The sequence below is a fragment of the Nothobranchius furzeri genome, chromosome 18 (assembly GCF_043380555.1).
Source record: "Nothobranchius furzeri strain GRZ-AD chromosome 18, NfurGRZ-RIMD1, whole genome shotgun sequence".
NCBI classification, from domain to species: Eukaryota; Metazoa; Chordata; class Actinopteri; order Cyprinodontiformes; family Nothobranchiidae; genus Nothobranchius; species Nothobranchius furzeri.
In genome coordinates, this window is record NC_091758.1 from 14,987,400 (window position 1) to 15,004,504 (window position 17,105).

At 43.3% G+C, this 17,105-nt stretch overlaps 1 long non-coding RNA gene across 1 annotated transcript; it reads left to right on the forward strand.

Annotated features, from left to right (window-relative positions):
* Nucleotides 1-7,293: 7,293 nt before the first annotated feature.
* LOC129163695 (uncharacterized) lies at nucleotides 7,294-10,158 on the forward strand. The gene is made up of 4 exons (XR_011517145.1): nucleotides 7,294-8,583; nucleotides 8,725-8,998; nucleotides 9,074-9,144; nucleotides 9,220-10,158. It is a non-coding gene; the product is annotated as an uncharacterized lncRNA (long non-coding RNA).
* Nucleotides 10,159-17,105: the final 6,947 nt, after the last annotated feature.

Below are 17,105 nucleotides of genomic sequence, written 5' to 3' on the forward strand. Positions count from 1 at the left end.
TTCCCAATGTTGGATCAATAAAGTGTATTCTATTCTATTTTATTGTCAAACTTTCTTATTTGATAGGGCCTATGGTTAAAATCTGATGTTAGCCTAGATCAGGACAAGTGGGGGAGTAGAGGGAGGTGGAGTGTACAGTCGGTAAAGACGGCTCTCCCTTGCCCTGCCTCCAACATGCCTCCATCTAAAAAGGCTAGGTTATTCAAAGTTAGCTCTGTAGTTATGTTGCTATAGGCTTAGACTGCTGGAGGACACACTGACCACTTTCCACACTCGACTACTTTCTTCTATAATCTGCTCTTTAACTGTATTATTTCCTTCTATTTCAGCTGTTAACTTTATTTTCTCTCTAAGTCAGGGGCGGATTTAGGACTGAAGAAGATCCAGGGCTTAACACACACACACGCACGTGCGCACACACACACACACGCACTCACGCGCGCACACACACACACACACACACACACACACGTGACACGCACTAGTCAACAACATCATATATATATTTGTCTTGTACCACATAATTTTTAATCTGAAGCTACATATTAAGCAATTTTCAGGGCAGAGTATTGTTCCTGTTAGTGTTTAGTGAGAGATGATAGTAAATATTCCCTTTCTTTCTCCAACAACTTTACCTGATAGTAAGCTAACTTTAGGCAAACCAGCAGCACAACAAATAGTTTCAAATAAGACTCACAAACTGAGTCAACACCAGTCTCATCAAAGCTGGGGTTCTGTCGCCGTACTTTTTGTCTAAAAAACGTCCTTATGTCCATCTTCACTCATGCGTTTCAGGCAGAGAGTGTAGAAGAAGCCGGCTGCTGAAGGGCTTCTTCTTCAGTGGTGGAGGCTCAGGCAGGCTGTATACAAACTACTGCCAGCTGCGCCCTCTCTGTTGGACGTTGGTACTGCATGTTACTTCCGCGATTTAGATCCGGGGCTTTTCATAAAACATCCGGGGCTTCAGCCCAAGTAGCCGGGCCTAACGCCGCCCCTGCTCTAAGTGTTTTTCTCCCCAGAAAAAGCTACAATGATGTTCTGCGGAGCTGTGGTGGCCTCATGGAGGGGGCCATCAACTAGCACACTGCTGCTAACCACTTAAACATTCTCCCTCTCTTGATAATAACATTTTACTTACTTCAACTTACCTGAGCAAAAGCTACAACACAGAAGATCAGGTCTGTGCTTGTATTGTGGACAACCTGGACAATATGTAGCCAACTGTCAGTTTCTGGTAAAAGACAAAGCCCTTCAGTAGAGCCAAGATTACTGATGGACTCTCTGACACCAAAACATCTCGGTGCTCCATCCCCTACTTCATAATCTGTAATAAAAGAACACTGCCATGACAAGCTCTCATTGATTCTGGATATGAACAGAATCTCATGAATGTTGAAACAGCTAGAAGTACCAACCGTGTCCCTTACAATGCCTCTCACCGTGTCATCCCTTGATGGCAACTGTCTCTCTGCCGTCACCTTTCAAACTGTTCCCCTCAACCTCAAACTTTCAGGTAATAATTTTGAGTCTTTTTTGTGCTCTCTTCTCATCATTTCCCATTTGTTTTAGGTCACTCCTGGCTTTCCCTTCACAACCCACACATTGACTGGCAATCCAATTGGCTAGAGTCCTAAAGATGCCGTTTTCTGGATTGGTGTCATAAATTTGCTCTCCTGCCCTTAGACAGTGAGTCTACTAGACCACAAGAAACCCGGGACCTCACTAGAGTGCCTGAGGTCTACCACGACCTAAAGCAAGTTTTCAGCAAGGATTTGACATTCTCTCTTCTACCCAGGCCCCCACAATGCAGCTCTGAAATTGAGTCAAACCCGGAAGTGAAATAAATTGCAGTTCCACCCTCATCCACTAGGGGCTGGTGTCAGAAACGAGCAAATCCTCATGGACTCCCATGTTAAAAATACCAATTTCACAGCAGAAATAAACATGTTTACAGCCTGGTACCAAAACATATTTTTGGTTTAAATGATCTAGTTTACACTCATGACAACTCTGAAGGGGGTGAATTTTTTTCTCACTCTTCTGTTTAAGTGTATTAAAAGCCTAAAATTCTGTATAATTATTGAGCATCAGACCCACGTGACCACAGAGCTAGCTCCGTGGAAAGGCCTCAGTAGAGCCTCGGTCTGGCTTGGAAACTGTTCCGGGATTTTGAGTCTCTGTGTTTGTGTATTCTTGTTTGGATATTATTTGTGCAATTGTTGGACAAAATGACTTGCTGTGGCATTAATTGCACTAATAGAGCGTCCAAGGAGTCTCCACTTCATTTTGTTCGGTAAGTAAAATTATATTTATGTGTTTTAGGTCACTGCTGAGCTGAGCTTAGATTTTAACATGCACTGTTTAACCATGAAATTTAAATTTAATAGGGTAAAACCCAGTGCATTTAACATAATGATGCACTTTTGAAAATGGGTTGAAATATAACATGTTGGTGGAGCTGGGTTCCAACTATCGGCTTGTGGAGCTCTCGGGAGACCGATGTTTTCCACCCGTTTCTCCCTGCAGCTCGGCACATCTCTGTCTGATCGCGGCTTCTGTGTGCTGCGCGGGCTGCCGGCTTGTGAAGCTCTGGGATGGAAATCTTTCAACCCGGTTCCCCCCAGCGGCAGCGCTACGCATCTCAGATCGCAGCGGCGCTTGTCTGCTGTGCGGCTGCCAGCGTGTGGAGGTCTCGGAGACCTCTGTGTTCCACCCGGTTTTACCCAGCGGTCAGCCCGGCGCATCTCTGACTCAGAAGCTCTGGTGTTGTGCACAGTTAACTCCGGTTGTAGCTAGGTTGCTACCTCCGTTAGCTTAGCTCCCACCTCCGCGTTAGCTTTAGGTTAGCTTCAGGTTAGCTTGAAGCTATTTCAACCGGGTGTCGTCAGTTGATCCCAGCCTTACAGCCCCACCCTCAGCTCCACCTTTCTTCCGTTTTATGGAATTGTCTGGGCTTGACGGAACCTGTGACACGGTCAAAATGGCGGTGGTGGCCACCTCCCATTTTAGCAGAAAAACTTGTTATTGGAGCCTATGGAAACCTATTGTCCATATATTTATGTCGATGTTTCTACCCTATCACCCGTTTGACTGCAACATCGATCACCGGTCGGAGGGACCGGTGGCGCCACTGCTCGGCAGCCTCGCCTCTGTCAGTGCGCCCCAGGTCAGCTGTACATTGTAGCTCATCCCCACCAGTGTGTGAATGTGTGTGTGAAAGGGTGAATAACAGATTGTGTTGCGAAGCACCTTGGGGGGTCGTAGAACCCTAAGAAGGCGCTATACAAATAGGCCATTTACTGGCTGGTTCACACGTCAGCAGTCAGAGGATCATAGACACCTCTCAGAAAGAAAGAAAGAAAGAAAGAAAGAAAGAAAGAAAGAAAACAATCTTTTATGTAGTAACTCTCAAGATAAAAATCATGAGGCGCTTCAGAAAAACAAACTAAAAAAATTATGCATCAAAAAGATTAAATTTTTTTAAATATGTTTAAAATGAGAAAAAAATTGTGATTAAAAAATGTAAGGAAAGGGACAAAGAAAATTAATAGGAAAAAGGGAAATCAGTAGATCCTATCCTTCCATCCATCCATTGTCTGAACCCGCTTTGTCCACGTAGGGTCGCGGGGGGGGGGGGGGGGGGGGGGGGGCGCTGGTGCCTATCTCCAGCTGTCAATGGGCAATCAGGCGGGGTACACCCTGGACAGAGAGCCAGTCCATTGCAGCAGTAGATCCTTGGAAAGGCAAAAATAAAAACAGAGTAAGGAGAGGGTGATGATGAAGGTCACACCAAAGCTTGAACAGGTGAGTCTTCTTTTTAACTACCGCTGGTCATGTCCCTGCTGCCTTTAAATGTGCTGTTATTCAGCCGCTCTTAAAGAAACCTAATCTCGATCCCATGGTGCTCTCCAACTACTGTCATGGTCTGCGTCTGTGTCTTCCCTCATGTGTTCTCCTTCTTCTAGGTTCCCATTTTGGGTCTCATAAGCGCCCTCATGTGTCCGTTGTCTGCGTCTCATTTATGTGTCTTCTCTTGTAGCTCCAGCCTTTTTGTCCCCAGCTCGGTGTGTGCGTGTGCCTGTGTGTGTGTGCGTGCGCGCGTGTCCTTCCCCAGCTCGGTGTGTGTGTGCGTGCACGCGTGTCCTTCCCCAGCTGTGTGTGTGTGTGTCCTTCCCAGTCAGGTCTGGTGTCCTGCTCTGCTCCTCTCCTCATTAGTGCTTTCAGCTGTGCCAGTTCCCCACACACCTGCTCCTCGTCTCCTATCACTCCAGCCCCAGAGTATAAAGCCTCTCCTTGTCTCATTGTTCTTGTCGGTCCATTGTTGCTGTCAGTGTGACTTATTCTGTCAGTCCTGCTCGTTCCTTTAGTGTTTTTGGATCTCCTGATCATCCCCTGCATTTTTGGACTTTGGCTTCCTGCCCCTTTTGGTTTTTATGTTCGTTTTGGGTTCATCCTAAAATAAAAGGATTTTTCTTTATCTACTCCTGCCTCGTGTCATCCTGGGTATCTGTATTTTGGGTCCGAACCATCCTCCATAACGTGACAACTACAGGCCTATCTCCAAACTCCCTTTCCTTTCTAAGGTCATGGAGAAAATTGTCTACAGGCAGCTGCAGGACTACCTTGACCAGTGTGGTATTTTAGAGAAGTTTCAATCAGGTTTTAAGCAATGCCACAGTACGGAGACTGCTCTTTTAAGAACATTTAACAATATATTTCTAAATATCAATTCAAGTCAATCAGCTGTATTTATCCTTTTAGACCTAACGGCGGCCTTTGATACAGTGGACCATCAGATCTTTTATCCCTCAGTGACATCCAGGGCTGGGTGTTGCAGTGGTTTAAGTCCTACCTGTCAGACAGGACTTTTTCTGTAAGGGGCAGTGTTGTTCGTTTCCAGCGAAACTTAGTTGTGGTGTCCCTCAAGGTTCAGTTTTGGGCCCACTTTTGTTCTCACAGTATGTTACCTCTTGGCGCCACCTTTCATAAGCATGGCATCTCGTATCACTTCTTTGCGGACAATGTGCAGATATATGTCCCACTACATTCTCGAAGGCCATCGTTTGACAAATTACTGAATTGTCTAAAAGACGTTAAAAACTGGCTACAGTTGAACCTTCTCACTTTAAATGACAAAAAAGTAGAAATTGTCATTTTCGGGGACCCTGGGCTGTTGCATGGGGTAAACAGTGTATTTGGCCCTTTAGAATCCTTTTGCATGTCTCAGGCAAGAAATCTGTGTTTTTTTTCATTGATGGCCATTTTAAACTCGATAAACAGATCAGTTCTGTGGTCCAGAGTGTATTTGTGTGTTCTTAGTAAAGTCAAGCCCTATTTATCAGTGAAATACGTTGAAAGGGTTATACACTTGCTAATCATGTCGAGACTCGACTACTGCAACTCTCTTTATCATGGATTGGAGCAGTCGTCAGTTCACCGCTTGCAGGTGGCTCAGAATGCAGCAGCCCGCTTGCTGACAGGTAGGAGTCACAAGGATCACATAACTCCGGTTTTAAAAGCTCTTCACTGGCTCCTGATCAATTACAGGATTCAATTTAAAATGCTACTGCTCTGTTTTAAGGCACTACACAATTTGGTCCCTCCTTATCTGTCGGAACTCTTAAACACTCATGTCCCCAAAAGAAACTTGCGATCATCCTCTCTACATCTTTTATCTGTTCCCCAGTCTAGGCTGAAGTCCAGAGGCGACAGAGCTTTTTCTGTGGCCGCTCCCAAGCTCTGGAACAGCCTTACCCTACACATTAGGTCTGCCAACGCCTCTCTACCTTTAAGTCTCTTTTTAAAACCTACCTTTTTACCCTTGCTTTTAACTGATTTCATCGTTAATTTCTTTTACCTAGGGTCTACTGGATATTTCTGTGTTTTATCATTTTATTTTTACTGCTTGTCTGTGTACAGCACTTTGTGCGATCTCTGATTGTTGGAAATGTGCTATATAAATAAACGTGACATTGACATTGACTATACAGTTTTTGAGCGGCGGGCCATTGCCGGATTGCGTACTTCTTTACGGCAGTATCTCGTAGACGACCGGTTTAGAGACGTCAGCTATGGCAGATGCCCCAAAGTGAGCTAGAAACCCATTATCAGATGAATCTAGGAAAAGAAAGAGAGAACGCGATAGAGAAAGAGGAAAGAACAGAATTAATATTGTGCCGGCTTTTCCTAGCTGGAGAGATCTGCTAGAAAGAACGGCATATACTACAGACACTGGCCTAGCCATGATGCTAATGAATAGGTAAGTAAGAAATGATTTCACCGGGGTTATTGTGTTTGATCGGGCATTAAGTTGTTGTATGGTACTGATAAAATTATTTATTAAATGTGTGTAGGTGGAAACCTTTTTTCAGTATTTTTTTCTGATCCACACAACTGACTCAATCTCAATGTTAGCCACAGAGGCTAATGTGATGCTAACATGTAAGAGTCGGGTTTGTCGTATCAAGCTGCAAACCCCAGCGTTTAGCAGTAAATAAGTCAAACATCTCATCTCTATTGATGTGCCCCGAGTCAGCTTTTAGGCTTAAACGTGTTATTAGTTCTGGTTGTTTTCTGATTATAATTAGTAAACGTTATGATAGACCAGGTGTCATCCATGTTGGTCCTCGACAGCTACTGTCCTGCATGTTTTAGAGACATCTCCATTCCAACACAGCTGAATACATGGAACGAGTAGTTACAAGAACTTTGCTAACATTGATCACAGCTGAAAAATCCTTTCAGTCATTTGATTTGACTGTTTTGAAGCCGAGATGTTTTGAAAACCAGAAGGATAGTAGCTCTCGAGGCCCAGTGTTGTTGAGACCTGGTGGTGACACAATTAGTCTTTGACAATGGATTAAATTGACTCTTATTTTCTCAGGTATGAAACAGAGCAAGTTACTTCTGCGCCAAATAAGAGACAAAACGAAATAGAAGCACCACCACCTGTATCAACTGTTCCAGAGGGGTCTGGGTATGTTTAGTATTTTTCTCTCTCCATTTAGATGATATGTAAATAATGTTGTGATTTATCAATATCATGTTGTTGGACCATTATAAATTTATCTGATGTTGTACATTTTCTTTCTTTTTAAAACATGTATTTCAATAATACATTTTTAAAGAGCAAGTAACGTCTAAATTAACTTTTTTTTGCTGGTGAACTGTATAAATGAGTGTCTAATAGTGTTTTAAATGTGTGTATTCATTATTTTAGCATTTTGGTGTATTTTCTTTAAAAATTCTGCCTAAATACCACAGTATAGCGCCACCTTCAGCTTAAAACATAGAGTTTGAGTCATTTTGAATAAATTTTAGCCAATGGCTAAAGAGTAAAGTACTACGTAAACCAGTAAAGTACTACGTAGCAGCTCTGTGTCAAAGTTATAAAGCATCGAGAGTCTCGGCCACGCCTTGTGGCGAGTTGGGAGTTGGATTTACAAGCGAGTGTAGGACGGTTAGCGGTAGTTCAGCATTAGCATATAGCATTAGCATATCCTAATTTTAGCATAGCTTTTAGTGTTATTCAAACTTATTTAGTGTTAGCTTGGCTGTTGGATATTGTAGTTTAGTTAGTGTTTAGCTGTTAGTGTTATTAGGATAGTAGTTCAGGTTTAGTGCTCCATATCGTGTTAGTATGGTGAGAAGGTGTAGTGTAGTGTGGTTGCGGTTGCTTTGTGGGGTTGCACTCCTTTCCGTTGGACTTAGAAATTAGGCACCAGTGATTGCGCGCAATCGATGTCTGGAAAATTGTCAGCTCCCGCCTGGTGCTGTAGTTTGCAACCAACATTTTACCCGCGATTCCTTCGCCAACATGATGGAGTTTGAACTGGGTTATTCTGCACGTGTCCGTTTGAAGAGGGAGGCCGTGCTCACCTTGGCTCTTCCGCGATTTAGATGCAGCCCACCCACTCTGCTTCCCTGCCATGGCGGGCTCCAGTCTGAGGTGAGTAAGCTAAATAAAAGTTTTAACATTTTCTAAAGACAATGCCCTACCTAAATGCAAAGTTTGAGAAACGTGGTTAACTTCATTTAGTTAATATCAGTCTGCACTGCCTTCGGGCTAATTTGTCAAGTTCACAAAATGTGGAACGGGATGTAAGGTTAGAATCAGCAGCGAATCGGAACATATCTCGAAGCCCTGGCTGACTAAACGGTCCACATGACTCTTACTGTCAGGCTCCAGGAAAATTCGGGTTGTTTTTGTGTCAGTTGGTAATTCTGCAACAGTGGCTCTAACTAACGCAGCACTAGTTGACAGACAGCATTACAGCGTGAACTCCAGCACAGTGTGGCCCGGTTCCGTGAGGAATTCTGTTCAGGAGGTCGCATTTCAGGCTCTCCACATCATATGTGACTGACTTTTACGTTATAATAACGAACACACCAGGAATGTTATAAAGCGCCTATATAGGACAGTTTCTTTTGTATATTATCTGACTTTATAAACTCCAACAAGAATGTGCTTCTATTTTTTTTTTCAGGCTAAATCTACCCAAGACACTGGCTGTCAGACTGATTTTGTAGTCTGCAAGAATGCACTTGTCCAGGCTGACATGAAGCCTTACCGGCGTAGCAAAGGTGAATTATTTTTAATAATCTTCTATGTAAACATTTTATTATCACCTTCTAGTTTTAATTTGTTTTACAGATTATTGTTGCATGTGATTTTATGCTCTTTTAAACATTTATAAATGTGCTGCTTCTTTGTTTTTTACATAGCCACCCAGAATAGAGCTCACAGCCGCAGTGTGTCTGGTGACACAGGATCCATGACCGAAATTCATCTTCCAGAAGGTCCCAGAGCAGCGTCCACACCCCTGAAAAGACCAAGATGTGAGGTGTCTGCTGTTGATTCCAGCTTCCACCTCAGTGACAGTGCAAGCTCAGTGAACTGTTAACAATTACATAAACGTATGTGATTGCATCATGACATCATGAAGGAGGCTACTGATTCTGGCCCTGTGACACTTGGTGGTGCGAGCTGATTCACCTGGTAAATAACTTTTACATTAAATATTTTGTTCTTTGCTATCAAAAGTAAATTAACTAATAACCTGCATTATTGCAGGACACTCAGCAAAATATGGACTCTACAACATGAGGCAGGCACACGTTAATAACTCTATAAGAGCACATAAGGTGAGCAACACCACAGATTATTTTTATTATTGTACACTGTCCTGGATTTGTTTTCTTTCTGCATCTCATCATTAGCCTGGCTGATCACCTGATAACTCCTGTCATCTGGTTATGACAGCATGAGGATGTCCTCACACACCTGTAACCTACCAGCTCATCTGGCAGAATAGAGAGAGAAGAGACAACACCACATCTCCTGTTCCTGGAAAGTCTTCAGCCATCCTTCGATGACTGAGAACCTCCATCAGCTCTGTCTCCTGTCTGCCTACAATTATTATAATAAATATTGTGTTTGACAAGTTTTTTGTGCTGCCAAATATCTCATTTTGATTCCAGTTTTTATATTTTAATGGATATTTATAAATTACATTAATTGAATTATCACATTGTTGCATGTTTAACTAGCTCTATTGTGATGAATTAAACTAGCACCTCACTGTTAAAAGCTTGTTTTAATTTCAAGCATGTTTAAGTATTTATGGACATGAACAAAAACAGGAAATATATAAATTGAGATTTATTTAATTAATATAACAAATAAGGGGGAAAGAGTCATTGAAAGGCACATTCTTCTGGAAGCTCCTGATCCTGACGACACCAGCAGACGAGACCAGCTGCAGACACCAGAGGATCCCCTACGACCAAGAGAGCAGCTGCTATCAGAAAATAAATGATGAAATCAGGGCAGTTTTAGTGGGCTAAACACATTACAGAATAATTTCCCCATGGGGTATTTTCATAACTTTCTGCAGCAGACTGTAACTTAAGCCCAGGGCTCCTGGAGAGCTGCTATCCAGCACGTTTCAGTGGTTTTCCTGCTTTAACAGGTTAGATTAGCTGTTAAGCAGCTCAGCTATTTGTTGCTGATTAAAACCAGGTGTGTTGAAGCAGATAAATCTCTAAAACATGCTGAATACTGGCTCTCTAGGGCTGTGGAGCCAAACCCTGCAGCTAATCTAATGCTATGGCTAACGGCTACTTACCATTCAGAGCTGGTTCTGTTGGGTGGGTTCCGTGAGTTTCAGGCAACTCACAAGCTCAAAACAATAAGGCTCAGGTCCACTTGTCTCCTCCAAATAGACTTGGTCCCTTTCTTCTAGAGTGTCTGGGTAAGGAGGGGGAGAAACGTCCTCCACTTCTAATAACTGCTCAGAGTGAAGGGAGCTAGCATCGTCTTGTTACCCATCGTCTTCGTCACAGCCGCGGCTCCGCCCTCTCGGTCGGCCAGGCAACGCCTACTAATGTTGCAGTTTTTTAAAATTGATACGCGGATGGAGAAGGACTCTGAGGCACACTTGACCTGCTCTTTAACTAATACATTTTATTATTTAGAGTGGAGGAGATGAACACTGAAGGTGTTCAACAGGTGTGCTCTGAAAAAGAAATAGATGTGTTAGAATCCAGGTCGGTGTTACTTTCATTAAAGACAAGATTTCTATGTATTTTTTTCTGTTATGAAAGTATCTATTTTTTACTCATTTACGAGTTTCAGGATGCACTCTATGAGTATGGCTCCAGAATAGCTGCAAGACTGTTTGAATGAAGAGGATCTGAATGATCTGAGGAACAGCATGTAAGTTTTTAAACTCCTTTTATTTTTTTTTTTTTGGACATAATATCGGTATTGTTTTTCTTTCTAACAGTTTTATTTTTTCAACAATAGTGTCACAAAATGTCAGTAATCAGAACATTATATCGCTGAGCAAACATGGTAACGGAAGAGAGAGACTGTAAAAAAGAGGACAAACACATACAACATGCTTTAAAGACCTGCGGATACCCGACATGGGCAATAAACAAAGGAAAACAACAAACAACAACAGAAAGAAAAGAACAACCTAAGCAAAGAACCAGAAACCCAGAAACATAAGAACCAAAACCAGTGATAACTTTACCATACATCAAAGGCATAACAGAAAAAATACAAGCAACAATGAGAAAACACAAGATAAACACACCAACAAAACCATACACAACAGTTAGAAACAGACTAGTACACCCAAAAGACAAGATACCAGCTGGACTTAATTGTGGAGTCATTTACGAAATCCCATGCAAACTCTGCAATAAAACATCCATAGGAGAAACCGGACGCCAACTCAACACACGAGCAATAGAACATAGAAAGGAGTGTGAGAAAGAAACAAGTCAAACACACAAGAGCAGCAAAAGAAGAAGCAGAAAATACAATAAAGAAGTCAGCCGTAACAGATCACTGCACAAGAGAAAACCTTATAATGGACTGGGACAACACAAGGATCATAAACGCTGAACAACAAAAATACAAAAGATGGATAAAGGCAGCTATAGAGATAAGGAGACGTGGATATGGGACCATGAACAGGGGCGATGGAGTTTACACGTTGGACCGCACATGGGACTGCATCGTCGGAGAGGGGAGATCGGGCAGCAGAGGGCGACAATGTCCTCTGCTGCCCGCGGATAAACGAAGGAAGTGATGCCACCATCGGCGTCAGCCTGATGATGTTTGCAGCCACAAATGAAACGTTGCAGGTAAACAAACCTTTTCTGTGTTTTAAAAAGAACTGAAAGATGGAATAGACACCACATCCTTTGAACCATTTGAAAGGAAATTCACCAAAGACTGAGGAAATACAGGAGAGCCACTTGGTGCCAGCGTGATTAGTTCAGTCTTAGACTCATTATTCTGCAAGGGGGGGGGGGGGGGTCTTGTAGTCTAGCTTGGTCAAAAATTTCCCAGAATACACTGTGGTATTTTCAAAAGGATGACGGATCAGAAGCTGGTAGCTATTTCGTGGGCAAATTTCAAGTTTAAAAGTAAGTCAGCTAATTTCAAATGTTTATTTTTTTTTAGATCCAAAGAAGTTATCTATGGTTGGTGAGTTGCTTAGTAGTTGCAGCTTTGGTGGTTAGGATGTAGTAACTTGCTTACATATTTAATTTAACAAATATATATTTGACGGAGTGCAAGGCTTAGACACTCACAACCAGAGCCTCTGGCGGGTCTGGTCACAATAAGGAACCAAGGCAGAGGTGGAGAAAAATGGGGCCTTTGTTAATTCAGTCTTCTTAAAAGTGGTTTGTACCAAACATAGATAAAAAACCTACTGTCAATAAACTCAATTGAGCAGCAGTGGCAAACTAACAATCAGAGAATAAGGTTCACAGAGAGACTCTAGTAACCACGTTCCACCTACATGTGGCTGAAGCAAATCCCTCAAACCAGCCAAAAACTCACACAGCATCATGACAACCACCTCTCAAACCAACTTCCTGGTCTGAGCACCTTTTTATAATTAGCTCATTAAGGAGTAGCTGAGATTGAGCTGTGACACATTCAAGGGCAATTCCTACTGCTAGAAATTCTAAAACACCCCCTTACTCTTATATCACCAGGATGACCTCGGTCACCTGGTTACATTTACATGGGCACAGCTGCTGGACCAAGGCACTCTCAAAACTTTGTCCTTGGTCTGAGTGGATTCGTGCAGGGACTCCGAACTGGTAGAACCACTGTTTGACCAGCGTCTTTGCCACTGTATCCACCTTCTGGTCACAGGTGGACACAGCCTGTGTAAACTTGGAGAATACATCCGTCATAATCAGCACGGTCTCTCGTCCATCCGGGGCTGGTTCCAGCAGTGTAAAATCAATGGCAAGCAGCTGGTTCGGCCTGGAGATGAGCAGGTGGCCAAGAGGAGCACGCATCCTGGGGTGGGTATCCTTGGCAATCTCACATCTCTCACAATTCTGGCACCAGTCCTTAATATCCCTGTCCATTCCAGGTCAATAGCAACGCTGTCGCACCCCCTCTGTAGTCTGCTGAGTTCCCTGATGGCCATGATTCTGGTGCATTTCCTGCAATACCTCTGCCTGCAGGCACTCCAGCAACAACAACTGGAAGATCTCCTCCCCTCCATCAAGCCGCAGCAGCCGGCGATACAGCAGCCCTTCCTGCTGCACAAGGCGGTCCCACAACTTCACCAACTCCCTTTCCCTGGGACACAACTTCTCCTTTCCAACACGACTCGGCACGACACGACCCAGAAGGGCCAGATGGACAGGATGGACAGGTCCGACCCTTGTAGCCTCCTCAAGTCATCTAGACTTCGGGACGGAAAACAGTGATGGCAGACTGGGTGACTACTGTCTACAATGGATGCAGACACCTGAGTCCCCGGCAGGTAGTGTTCCAGTGCAGTCCCACCACCGTTGGAAAATCTGTGTTGCCTGGAAAGGTCGTCCGCGTTGTGGTTGGTCCTCCCTGGCCAATACTTCACACTGAAGTCAAATGCAGAAAGCTCTGCCACTCAATGCTGCTCTGTTGCTCCAAGTTTTGCATTTTCTAGATGGCACAGTGGGTTGTCTGTCCAGACAACATAATGGTGGCCCCACAGGTAGTCCTTGAATTTGTCAACCATAGCCCACTTCTAACACAAGACATGCAGAATCAACACAACACAGAGGGTAAGTAAACTAAAGGTATTATTTATTAGAAAAATGGAAACTAAGGGTGCACTGGGAAGTCCAGTGAATGGGAAACCGAACAAGAGCAACATCTAGGGAAGAGCAGAGACAGGTGAGTCCCAGGAGGAGGTACAGCAGGGAAGGATGGGTTTGTTTGGGGACTTACGGAGGACTGAGATCTTGGCAGAGGTGGAAAGTTACAAATTACATTTACTTATTGTAGATCCAACACACCTCACTTCCAGTCGCCATTGCCGTACCGGAAGTGCTTGTTTGACCCCAAAAGTCACGTCATCTAAAGTTACGCGCATGGCGTAAGTTCTGTTTGTCTCGAGCAGGTCATGAGACGAGTCAGCGCCAGTAGCGATAGCTAAAATTGAGGTAAGTTATGGGTTGTTTTATTTTCTGCTTATAATTTTCAAATTTTTCTAATTTGTAAGTCATATATTTTCAAAGAGGTGACATGAGTGGCTGTTTCTCCGCTGTTTTTCTCTCTGAATGGTTCCAATAGTCAGGGCTACCATTAGTTTAGCTGCTAAGCTAATAAAATAGCTTTTTAGGCTTAACGTTTTTGGTTTCATCTGACCACATGACATTCTCCCAACCCTCTGCTGTATCATCCATGTGCTCTCTGGCAAACTGCAGACGGGCCTGGACATGCACTGGCTTCAGCAGCAGAACACGTCTGGCACTGCAGGATTTGGATTCCCTGCCGTTGTAGTGTGTTACTGATGGTGACCTTTGTTACTGTGGTCCCAGCTCTCTGCAGGTCATTCACCAGGTCCCCCCGTGTGGTTCTGGGATTCTTGCTCATCATTCTCATGATCATTTTGACCCCACGGGATGAGATCTTGTGTGGAGCCCCAGATCGAGGGAGATTATCAGTGGTCTTGTATGTCTTCCATTTTCTGATAATTGCTCCCACAGTTGATTTTTTCACACCAAGCTGCTTGCCTATTGTAGATTCACTCTTCCCAGTCTGGTGCAGGTCTACAATTCCTTTCCTGGTGTCCTTCGAAAGCTCTTTGTTCTTGGCCATAGTGGAGTTTGGAGTCTGACAGTTTGAAGCTGTGGACAGGTGTCTTTTATACAGATAATGAGTTCAAACAGGTGCCATTAATACAGGTAACGAGTGGAGGACAGAAAAGCTTCTTAAAGAAGATGTTACAGGCCTGTGAGAGCCAGAGATTTTCCTTGTTTGAAGTGACCAAATACTTATTTTCCACCCTGATTTACAAATAAATTCTTTAAAAATCCAGCCAAGTGAATTCATGGATTTTTTTTCACATTCTGTCTCTCACAGTTGAAGTGTACCTATGATATAAATTACTGACCTCTGTCATCATTTTAAGTGGGAGAACTTGCACAATCGGTGGCTGACTAAATACTTTTTTGCCCCACTGTACATTACAGATCCCATATAACAGACAAATGGCTATTCAAATAAAAGAAAACTGTAAATCAATGACCACAAAAGATAATGTTATTACAGAACCAGTTTTCAAACAAATGTTTTTATTGTCAGCAACCTTGATAGTTTTGAAAGGCACTTACAAATATAATGTATTATTATTGTTCAACTTCAACTTAACCTTCCTGTTGTTGCTTATGTAACATACATGTATTGAAGGAACACTGTAAACGGACTAGGAAGGTGTTGGATCAAGGTTGAAATTCGCCCTACACTGGGAATGCCGGCCAGAGCATCACTTAAAGCCCCTCGGAATATGAAGTAGACGAGTCGTAATTGCAGTTGTGCTCCTGGCTTCTTTATTTTACCCAATGGGTTAGGACAAGTGAAGCAGGATAGCAGCTGATAGACATGATTGCTCATGGGTGTGGTTTTTCTTCAGAATAACAAATATGACGTATGATATAACTTAACCTTATTAAACAACCAATACACATCAGAATATCCACCTTCTGCAAACACATCATCAGTTAATATCCATACTAAACAGTCAGAGGTCACTAAATCCTCATCAGCTCACACAAAGCCATTATATTACGCTTTGTTAAATAATGCTTGGCATCAGCATCCAACTTCCGGTTCGGAACAAAAGGGTGCTCTTATTTTCCCGACTGACATGGATACTTCCGGTGGCGGGTTAGCTTAGATTAGATACTCTGGGCTAACTCCCGTTCCCGCACCATAACAATGTCGTCTAAGCCGTACTCATCTATGTTCCTGTATGATCATACAAAGCACATTCATGCTTCCTCATATGACCAAGACGCCAGCAGAACAGCGCTGATCAGTCACGGGGGAAGGTATATCAACAGCGTGTTCATACAAAACAGAAAATGCATAATTAACCCGATAGCCATGGTCAATCCAACATTGCATTTAATGTTCATTCACGCACACACTGGACCATGTCTCGATGCTATTCCCCAGGCAGAATCATACTGCAGAGAGGAACCCAGAACCCAAACCTAGAGCGACATAAGCCCAGAGAGATATGGACTGAAAGCCATTTTATCTCTAGCAGGACATCCGGAGCAAACTTCCGGTTAACTTCAAAATAAAGGTAACAACGAAAAATCAGTCCCAAAACTCAAGACTTTGAGGGCTTTCCGACAGCTGCCCCCGAATGTATACAATACATTTGTCCATCAAGGAAACCATCAAAGTCTGTGAGAGTGCAGAAGCGGAAGCAGGACAATCACCGACCTCCGATGGCAAAGCTGGGAGAGCGAGCAACTCTGCCCCTGGCTGGGTGTATATCCTAACTCCCACCTTCACCTCTGCCAATTGAACCTGTCCATCATGGCCTGGATGAGTTCTACGACTATATATATATATATATATATGTGTGTGTGTGTGTGTGTCAATGGTCTCACAATAGAGAATATAACTTCTTTTATAATTCCCATATCAATTTCATTTATATCTGGTCATTCTTCGTACCATGGGCCTAGCTCACCAGCGGTGGCAATCCATGCAACTGTGTTGTTGTCGCCAGACCTCCTCACGTCCCCGCATAATCCAGAAGGAACGATGAAGTTCAGCAAACACCCGTACTGGACCCGGGTGATGAAGGCGATGATCGTAGTCTTGGATAAGGAGCCTGGTGGCAGGATGGCGGGAATCCAAAATGACTGGATGATGTGCGGTCAGCTCCATATCTTCCACTTGGTCTTCCACCAACACGAATGAGGTCATCCTCCGCTTGGCACTCCTTGAACATGTTTGAATTTGGCCCTCTTTTATGTTGATTTTATTTCCCTGTTTTCATTGGTCTCTCTATCCCTTGTTTCACCCATTTGTCTTCTACTAGAATGTTTGACCTTTTTTGTTGTAATATTTGAATTGCTTTTATTTTTGATTTATTGACCATATTTAACTTTTCTCATGTACCATGTTCAGAGCCTTGGGCTTCCCGACAGGGCCGCGGAAGGCACTTTATAAATAAAGCTTTGATTGATTGATTGATTGATTGATTGATTGATTGATTGATCCCACTCCGGTGCCAGGGTGAGAAGTCTGCTGCTTCTAGGAACGGGTTTCC